This window comes from Ursus americanus, chromosome 20 (genome assembly GCF_024610735.1).
Source record: "Ursus americanus isolate L20-20 chromosome 20, mUrsAme1.1.p, whole genome shotgun sequence".
Taxonomy (NCBI): domain Eukaryota; kingdom Metazoa; phylum Chordata; class Mammalia; order Carnivora; family Ursidae; genus Ursus; species Ursus americanus.
In genome coordinates, this window is record NC_142146.1 from 7,265,800 (window position 1) to 7,275,881 (window position 10,082).

Sequence of the window (10,082 nt, forward strand, 5' to 3'; positions counted from 1 at the left end):
CTATAGCAGTAAATATAAAATTGGAGCTAGCTGTTATTTCTATATTTCATAAAATTTGCCTGCAAAGTCAGACAGGTCTAGTATTTTCTTTGTAGAAAGATTTTGAATGCCTGATGCAAGTCATCATATGGCTATCGGACTATGTAAATTCTTTGCTCCTTAGGGAATTGGTTTTCCTAAGTTGTGTTTATCCAAAAATTCCCCCATTAGTCTAATTTTTAAAATCTATTGGTATAAATTAATTCTTAACACCCTCTCAATTTCTTTTTTTTTAATTAATTAATTTATTTTAGAGAGAGAGAGAGCACAAGTCATGGGGAGGGGCAGTGGGAGAGGGAGAGAGAATCTTAAGCAGACTCCACACTGGGCATGGAGTTCAACATGGAGCTTGATCCCATGACCCTAAGATCACAACCTGAGCCAAAACCAAGACTCAGGCACTCAACCGACTGGCCACCCAGACATCCCACACCCTCAATTTTTGTGTAATCTCTGCAGCACTGTCATTATGTTATTCTTTTGAATATTATTTATTTGAGCCCTCCCTCTTTTTGCATATTTTATTCATTAAAAAGAGAACTTTGAGCTTGATCAAAATCTGTTATATGCTTGTTTCATATTTCATTAATTTTTGCACTTACCTTTTTCTCTACTCCCTTTTACTTTTTTGGGTTATCCTGTCTTTCTTTTCCTGTCTTTTAATTTTTTTAAATTTTTTTCCAATTTTATTTATTTATTTATTTATTTATTTATTTATTTATTTATTTATTTATTTTGAGAGAGAAAGAAAGAGAAAGCATGGGGGTGGAGAGGCACAGAGGGAGAGGGAGAAACAGGTTCCCTCCTCAGGACCTCAGGATCATGACCTGAGCCAAAGGCAAATGCTTAACCACTGAGCCAGCCAGGCATCACTCTTTTCCTGTCTTTTAGAGTTAAATGCTTAGTTCATTAATTTGGAGGATTTCTTCCTAAGATAAGCATTTGAAGGATTTATAGTTTCTTCTAAGCACTACTCACAAGTTTTGTTCCATTCTAAGTATTTAATAAATTCCATTATGATTTCTTTTTTGACCCAGGAGCTGTTTAAAAAATGGGAGTCTTTAGGGGTGCCTAACTGGCTCAGTTGGTAGAGCATGTAACTCTCTTTCTCTGGGTCATGAGTTCAAGCCCCACACTGGGCATAGAGCCTACTTAAAATTTTTTAAAAATGGGATCTTTGTTTTTAATTTCCAAACATATAATTTTTCTAGTTATATTTTTTATTTTTTAATAATATTTTTATTATGTTAGTCACCATACAGTTTTTGTTGTAAAGTTTGATGATTCATTACTTGCGTATAACACCCAGTGCACCATGCAATATGTGCCCTCCTTAATACCCATCACCAGCCTATCTCATTTCCCCACCCCCCTCCCCTCTGAAGCCCTCAGTTTGTTTCCCAGAGTCCACAGAAGAGGGAATGAACCCCGAGAGTCTAGTTACATTTTTATTATCATTTTCTTTTTTTTAATTTTTTTTATTATATTATGTTAGTCACCATACAGTACATCCCTGGTTTTTGATGTAAAGTTCAATGATTCATTAGTTGCGTATAACACCCAGTGCACCATGCAATACGTGCCCTCCTTACTACCCATCACCAGCCTATCCCATTCCCCCATCCCCCTCCCCTCTGAAGCCCGCAGTTTGTTTCTCAGAGTCCATTATCATTTTCTAACTTAATTGTATATGTACATAATCCCAATCTTTTAAAAATTGCTGAGGATAGCTTTATGGACTCACATGTGGTCAACTTTTTATGTATTCAACATGTCCTTAAAAAGAATGTCCATTCATCCACTCCTGAATACAATGCCCTATACATGTCTTCTAGATTACTCTCCTTAACTGTGTTTCCAAATTTTATGTTATCTTTAGTGATTTTCTTACAGGCTTATGTACTAATTATTTAGAGTTGTATTTTTAATGTTGTGCCATGATAGTAGGTATGACAGCAATTTTCAAACATTCTTTTTTTTTTTAAACAGAAGACTGTTTTCCAACTGAAATCTTACATGGTATCTTAATGTATAAGACACACAGCAGTAGAATTATCTTGGTAAAGATTCATTTAATAAGGTCAAATTTATAACATACTCATGGTAAAGTTAAAGGATGAGTACAATGAGACGGTTTTGAGAACACAAAATTTTGAAATGAAAACTTATGGAATATATTATGTAAGTTCCAGAATCCAGAAGGCAAGGTGTCCCAGTATACAGAAGGGAAGGTAACCCAGAAGTCTGTGGAGTGTTAAAAATTTGTGGGAAAATGTTCAACTGCAGTTGCTCTCAAAGCAACATAATGCAGTGAGAAAAAAAATATGTAACAACAGACAGAACTTCTTTTTGTCCATAGTACTCAATGCTGACGAACGTGGAGAGATGAACGTTCTCAATCATTGCTTTGATAGTGGTATGGTCTTCAAAATATAATTAGCTTTGAGACTCTAAAAAAATAATTGCATTCTTTTCCTCCGAAGTTTCCTTTCTAAGACTCTGTGCTGGAGAAATAATCTTAGATACAAAAAGATTAAATAAACTAATATTTACCCCATACCTACTGTGTTAGACATTTTGCTAGGGGTTTTGGACCCTGAAAAAACCATGAGTTAGATACGAAATAGATACTATTGATTCCATTTTATACAATGTCTAAGTAACTTACCTAACATCACACGCACATTCCTGTCCAGCTTGACCTAACTCTGAGGACTACAATTTTGCGTCTTTGAAATTTCTTGATATCAAGCACTTATACTCAGAAGAACCACATTTCTCATACTTCTTGGTATCCCACCTCATCTTCCTTCTGTCTTACCTAGAGTCACAATGGCTATGACAAGCTGAGTGGGAATTTGAGGTTTCAAGAGACACAACTGAAGCCCTCAGCTGGAGGATACTGATTAGATTCCAAATAAATGTCATCAGATGTAATTTTACTCTTTTCACATTTGGGAGATAGGTAGATGAAAACATCTGGATTGAAAGGAAGTTCTGAGAGAAACCCAAGTGTGCAAGTGTGGGAGCTCATCATAAAATTCTCAATTCTCAATGAAAAGTCCATCTTCAAGTGCATAGAGACAGATGTCAGTATGTCATGGGAATTGGTCACAAGAAATTCACTTAATGGAAAAAATAAGTTTTGAGACATAAAAATAATTCTGCTGTTAATAGTCATCAACAACTCCCTTGAGACCTAAATCATGGAACATCCAACATGACTCAGGGACATTCTAGGGAATAGCGAATAAGACTCCCAAAGCCCTTTCTTTCTGTTCAGCCTACACGAGGCTGAGGAGGCCCATAAGGCTGGAGTGCTCTGGGTAGTCAGGTCAGGGGAAGAAGACGCTCCCCCAAAGAAAGGGACTCAAGGAAAGAATTCATAAATGGCTGCCATGCCACATCCTCCATTCCAATATGGACTTTGTGGAAAAGAGCACCAGGAGCAATGGTTGATGTCCATCATGCTGATCTGGGGACGGAGGCTAAAGATCACTTAGGTGTGCACTTGCCTCGTTGAAAGCCAGGGTCAAGGTTTGTTGTCCTGGTTAAGATCAGGCTTTATACCTTGGAAAGAAGCAGCAATTTTTGGCTTTTTTAAAAGAATAAAAAATATGAAAGAAAGTGATGGTCACTCGTGACCATAGCCTGTTTGAGCTTTTGCCAGGAATGAGGCTGCCCTCCCCTCCCTACTTTACCACACTTCTCTTACCTCTTTTCAGGTCTCTGGAAGCCCTCTCAGCCCTGCCAGCTTTGGAGGAGGCCTTCCCAGCATGGGTGCACTTAAGATCCCAGGTGATCCTTTGGACTCCCACAGGATTTGCATCCTTCCCAAAATCTGCATGAAGACAAGCCACAGAAAGAACAGGTCATAAAAAGATCTCTTGAAACACTTCGCCCACCAGCCAGACCCACAGTCTCTAAAGGTCTCTGTGCTTCTGAGAATTCTCTCACGACCAACATAATATTTATCCAAGTCCTTGCATTGTTTCATTTCTGAGTCATCTGCAACTTTAAAATTTAGAATCCCTAGAGAATAGGAAAGAAGCATCACATAAAAAATGAATAATAAAAAGGTCATATTCAATTACTGTATTGTTTCTTTTTTCTAAGTAAAACTTTCTTCTTTAGTCTTTGGAAAGTAACCAAAAAAAAAAAAAATCTTAAAGAAAATATATGTAATGAAAGCAACCTAAATATAGAATAGGAAGGGCTGGTGGGTTCACCAGAAATTTTCTAGCCACAATTTTTTTTTAGATTTATTTATTTGAAAGAGAGAGAGACAGCCAGCAAGAGAGGGAACACAAGCAGGGGGAGTGGGAGAGGAAGAAGCAGGCTTCCCAGCAGAGCAGGGAGCCTGATGCGGGGCTTGATCCCAGGGCCCTGGGATCACGCCCTGAGCCGAAGGCAGACACTTAATGACTGAGCCACCCAGGTGCCCCTCTAGCCACAATTTTTATACCTCCTTCTCTTTCAGCCTCAGCATCTAGTGCATCACAAGTCCTGTCAACTTACCTCCAAAGTGACCATCTCATCTACTACCACCCTCGTCCAAGTTGTCATCACAACCTGCCTCAGCCACTGCCATGATCTCCTAATTCATCTGCCTGCCTAGATTCTTGTTCTTCACCCACTTATCTCACACTAGAAGCTGGAGAAGATTTCTTAGAATGCAAATATGATTGGGTCTACTCCTGCATGAAAGTCTCCAATGACCAATAAACATTTGAAAAGTTGCTCCCTGTTTACTCATTAGGAGAATACACAGTGAGATGCCATTACAAAACAATCAGAAGAGCTAAAATGAAAAAGGGGCAAAAATACCAAGTATACAGAATATATAGAGACACTGGAACTCTCATTCTTGCTGATGAGAACGTAAAATGTTGCCATCACTTTGGAAAACAATTTTACAGTACCTACTAAAACTGAACATATATCCATGCCATAACTCTGCAATTACACCGTTAACTGCATATATCCAACACAAATATATATGTATTTATTATATTCACACACATTCCACACAGCATAATTTGTAACAGCCAAAAAACTAAAAACTTCCCAAATGCTCATCCACATTAGAATAGATTAACCACGTGTGGTATATTCATGCAATGATAATGACCAATCTACAACTATGAAAATAACAGATGAAACTCATAGATATTATTTTGAGTGAAAGAAGCCAGATATCAGAGAACATATTGTGTAATTCTATTTGTATAATGTACAAAAACAGGCAAACAAATACAGTATATGTTGTTAAAAGTCCAGATAGTGCTTACTCTTGGAAGAAGGAGTGAGGACTGGAGGCAGGTGCAAGGGAAGTCCTTCTTCATTTCTGGTAACGTTCTATTTTCTGATCTGGATGCTGATTATATGGGTATTCCATTTGTGAAAAATTCAGCAAGCTGTGTGTTTACGTGCACTTTTCCATATGTGTTTTTGGTTAAATAAAAATTATGTAGATTACTAAATCACTTCCCATTAAGAAAAAAATTCCAAATCCTTAGCATGGTCTGTAAGACCACAAATCATCTAGTAGTTGCCCCACACCTCCACCCTTCTTATAAACCACTCACCCCTGGCTTACTAACTCCGGTGACACTGCCTGGAATCAGTTCCTTGATTGTACCTCATTTCTTCCAACCTCAATGGCTTTGCGCCCACTGTTTTCTTGGCCTAGAATAGTGCTTGGCAAACTGTGGCTGGCCCACAGACCAATCCTGCCTGCTACTTGTTTTTGTAAATTAAGTTTTATTGGAAGGCAGCTAACCATGCCTGTTCATTTATATATTGTCTATAGTTGCTTGGTAGTACAAGAGCAACAGGGATTGTATGATCCTCAAAATTGAACATATTTACTCCCTGGACCTTAATAGAAAAATTTAGCAATCCCTGGCCCTGAACTTTCTCTCATGCCTGCTCTACCTTCATCTGTCTAACTCCTGATCACCTTTCAGAGTTCAACACACCTTCTTTGTTCAAGGAAGCCTAGGTCCATATTTTACATATTCCTGCACCTTTCTTTTATGGTTCCCTCCTGTTTCAGGTCATCAAATGGCTTCCCTTGCTCTCAAGAGTAAAAGGTGAAGTTCCTCACAGCCTATAACCCCACATGATTTGGCCCACATGTACCTCCCTGGCCTTTTCCCCTACACTCGCTCATTTTGATCTGATCTGAACTTGGGTCTCATTCCAAGACTCAGTCAAGTTCTTCTGTACTTTGGGGTCCTTGCCCATCCTATACCTTCTGCCTCAAATGCTCTTTCCCAGCTTTTCATCTAGACAACTTTTGCTCCTTCTTCACATGTCAGCTTAAAGATCAAACATAAGAGAGGCCACCCCCTTACTGGGTTTAAACAACCCAATGCTGGCAGCTCCTCATCCAGTTTGGGGCCCTGAGGTCCCACCCACTTCCAACTTTGAGGCCCTTCTTGACCTTGCCCACACTCACCCTTGAGTTCTACTTTCACTTTCCCCTCAACAGAGGCTGCTCATTCCTCAGACACGACAGTTCCTCTTGGCTCCTTGGAATGGGCCTTTTCTGGACACCTTTCCCAGCAGATGACCTTCACAAAAGTAGCTCCCATGATATCTTGCCCTCTGTCTTACTCCACAACCAGTTATGCCTCTCACTAGGAAGGGGACTGAGTTCCCTCAAGGAAGAGCTCTGGATCTTCTGTGTGCTTCAGATGTAGAAATGAGCCACCCAGGGTGCCCACCAAGAGAGAACATGTTGTCTATATCATCATTTCCTTCAGGATCAGCAGCAGAAAGCTGCCTCAGCTGAGTAAGGCAACTTCCTGGGGCAGTCCACATTGGTGACTGACTGAGGTAGGGACTTTAGGTTCTAGGCATTTCAGGCAACCTCAGGATACTCACTCCAGGATAGCCTGCCAGGATGGCCAAGACCTTGTTGGACAAGCATTCTCTCTCTGTCCAATCTTCTTTGACCCCCTTCCCATCCCAGATTTTGATTCCCATAAATATCTTGAACCCCATGCTCCATCTCAGCATGTCCTTCCAGATAACCCAAACTACAACATTTATTTCTGTGGTATTACGCGGTGTACGCAGAATTTGGAGTCTGACAAACTTAGGCCTTAATCCTACCACTGGCATACATGGGCTGGGAAGTCTTGGGAGAGTAATTTAAACTTCTAGCCTCCTCATCAAATGGTGCTGATAATACCTTCATTGCAAGTTTGCTTTTAGGATTAATGGAAATTATATTACATGACAGAACATTAACATGGAGTTTGGGAATGAGACCCCAAGTTTATAAATATCAGATACCAATTTGAATTGAAGGACCAAGCTCCCTGCAGGACTTTCAAAGTAGCTATCCCAAAATGGTCTGCAGGACCCTTAGAATTCCTTACATGCCAGTTTATAAATAATATGATTCCAGGATACATCTTAAAAGAGTAGTTTAGAGACTCATTCTTCATTTCTGGAGGTAAAGATGAGTGGTAATTTTCACTTTGCTTTGAGACAGGAAAGAGGGGTTCAGAAAGCTGACTGCCCTACAGTTATGGAGCTACAGTGGTCCTTACCTGATTCCCATGAGGGAATCAAGAGGGAAAGAAATAGGTTGGATGAATTGGACAGATAATTCCACTGCAGTGGAATTACCCTGTACTCCTTGAGCATGTCTAGGTAGAGAACATGAGAGTATTTCACACAGGCTGGATTTGGGGAATGCAGAAGAAAAAGCTAGTCTGTGAGTTGCCTTAGGTATTGTCTAGGAGGACAACCTAGAAAGAAAAATGGAATTTAGCTCTGAAGAAGCTGAGGATACTGCCCGAGGGTCTAACCATGTGACCTGTATTATCTTAGCTGACCTTGAGAAACCAAGAGTTAGCAGCTGCAATAAAGAATTGACCTGGGGCATCTGGATAGCTCAATTGGTTGGGTGTCCTACTCTTGATATCTGCTCAGGTCACAATCTTAGGATCATGGGATCAAGCCCTACGTCGGGCTCCACACTCAGCATGGAGTCTGCTTGTCCCTCTCCATCTGCTCCTACTCCCCTTTCCACTGCTCACACTCCCTCAATCTCTCTCTCTCAAATAAGTAAATAAGATCTTTCTAAAAAGAAGAAGAAGAAGAAGAAGAAGAAGAAGAAGAAGAAGAAGAAGAAGAAGAAGAAGACTTGACCTGGTTAGAGAGAACTGTGGGTTTGCCCAAGGATGGGGCTTTATTCAGAAAACACCCTGCAAGAAAAGGAGTGAGTGTCATATGCTTGCCACATCCAGAGCTGCAGAGACATCTTATGATAGCTCTAGCTCCTCTCAGTCCTTTCTTCCCCTATTCTACCCTGGAAGGACCAGAAACCAGTATTACCAAGCAAAGGAGCAGTAGAAATATGAGCAGAAATGCTCATGCACCTGTGAACATGAATTAAAAAAAAAAAACTAATAATACCAGTGCTGGTAAGAATGGGGGACAACTAGAATTTTCATACTGTGCTGGTGAGTGAAAAATGATTTGGAAAAGAACCTGACAATTTCTTATGAAGTTAAACATACACATCTTCTATGAGCTGGCCTCCCACTCTTAGGTATTTACCCAAGAGAAATGAAAACTACAAAGACCTGTACTTGAATGTTTACTACACTTTTACTCGTCATCACCCCAACCTGGAAACATGCCACAAAACCCATCAACTGGTGGATGGAGAAATTAACTACAGTCCATCCATCTAATGGACCACTACTACAATGGAATCGTGCCACACGGATGATTCTCAAACACATTTGCTAAATGTGCTAAGTCAGACACAAAAACTTCAAGTGTATTATTTCATTTCCATGACATTCTGGAAAAGGCAAAACTGTAGGGAAAAAAATCACATAAAGGATGGAAATGGAGGACAGGATTGGCTCCAAAGGGGTATGAGAGAACTTTTCGGGATGATGGAAACATTCTGTACCTTGACGCTGGTGGTGGTGATGGCTATACAATTGAAAACATTTGCCAAAACCCATAGAACTGTACACCTAGAAGGGGGGATTTTGCCGAATCTAAATGATGTTTTGATAAACCTATTTTTTTATTTTAATGTTTTTTATTATATTATGTTAGTCGATAAACCTATTTTTTAAAATGGACTGAATAGCAGTTTTCTTGCATTGAGGTTTTGTTTATTATTATGTAACTGGTGATACTGGACTTCAGACTTTCCTTGACCTGTAAGGGACCAATATAGGGAAGAATAAGCCCTGCTGCATAACTTTACATTAGCAGTAAAAAATGTGAGCTATGCTGGTTTCATATACCAGATACATTGGTAATGTGCCTTGTATAGTGTCTCATATTTAGTTGGCATTTAATAAATGCCAGGTTTCCCCCATGAGCCTCTCTCAACACCTAACTAGTAAATAGCGGCACTATGGAAATCAGAAAACAAAACAAAAAATTGGAAAGTGGTAGAGAACTTGAAGGAAATACAACATTTGAGACTGCTAAGACAAAGATATCCTTAGTGTGGTTTATTTTCTCACACAAATCTAAAGTACGATTCATTTAGAGATAATTAAAAGACTGGTGGGCAACTCTTAAAAATGAGGTAATTCTCATCCAAATCACATAACCAACACACAACCAACATACAGGAATGCAAAAATGTTCTCTGATCTAAAAACTTCATAGAAGGGGAAGATTCCGTGCACAAAAATATAACAGAATCAACTATTCAAATAGAAGAGTTCATCACAGATTTCAGAAACAGCTAATACATAAAAATCAGTTATAAGGGAGACAGAATAGGGAGATACCATTTAATGGGTATAGAGTTTCAGTTTTACAAGATGAAGAATTCTAGAGATGGAGGGTGGTGATGGTTGAACATTATGAATATATTTAGTACCGCTGAACTGTACACTTAAAATGGTTAAGATGGTCGATTTTATGCTATGGGTATTTTACCACAATTTTTAAAATTGAAAAAAATCAATAGCAATTCAATCATTTTGGTTAAGTATCTACTAAAAATGAACATATGCAAACCCAATGATGGAGCGCCTCAGCTC